Here is a 425-nt window from a genome sequence, read left to right as displayed (position 1 = left end):
CACACACATGCATATGCATGCATATATGTAATATTTTTATGGACTTACACCTGTGTACATGAATGTGTGTGTTTTATGTAATCAGGGTTGTACTTAACCATGCATCGACATACACATTTTGGTTATTTTTTATTAATACAATATATTAGGGTAGTATTAAGCATTAAGACAGTGGTAGCTGCCTTGGAAGTCTTTCTTTCAAAATTTTCATAAATTGAAATTTCTATTGATAGTGAGGGATTATAAACTGATAGTATTTATATTTGAGAAATGTTCTACAAATGTAGCTCTTGATAGAGAAGTGAATTTATTATTCATTTTGAAGTAGTATTACTTCTTTATTATTGTTCAGTTGTGCATCATACTAGTAAGTAAAGAAAAAGAAGGAAATAATAAAAGTTACCTCAGTTATAGATATGTGTGTC

General features: G+C 28.7%; 1 protein-coding gene across 1 annotated transcript in view; it reads left to right on the top strand.

The window, feature by feature from the left end:
* LOC119585099 (uroporphyrinogen-III synthase-like) overlaps positions 1 to 425 on the top strand; it is a 3297-nt gene that overhangs the window by 1327 nt on the left and 1545 nt on the right. The gene's annotated exons all lie outside the window — the stretch shown is intronic.

The sequence above is a fragment of the Penaeus monodon genome, chromosome 19 (genome assembly GCF_015228065.2).
Source record: "Penaeus monodon isolate SGIC_2016 chromosome 19, NSTDA_Pmon_1, whole genome shotgun sequence".
NCBI lineage: Eukaryota > Metazoa > Arthropoda > Malacostraca > Decapoda > Penaeidae > Penaeus > Penaeus monodon.
This window is presented reverse-complemented; position numbering and strand designations above follow the sequence as displayed.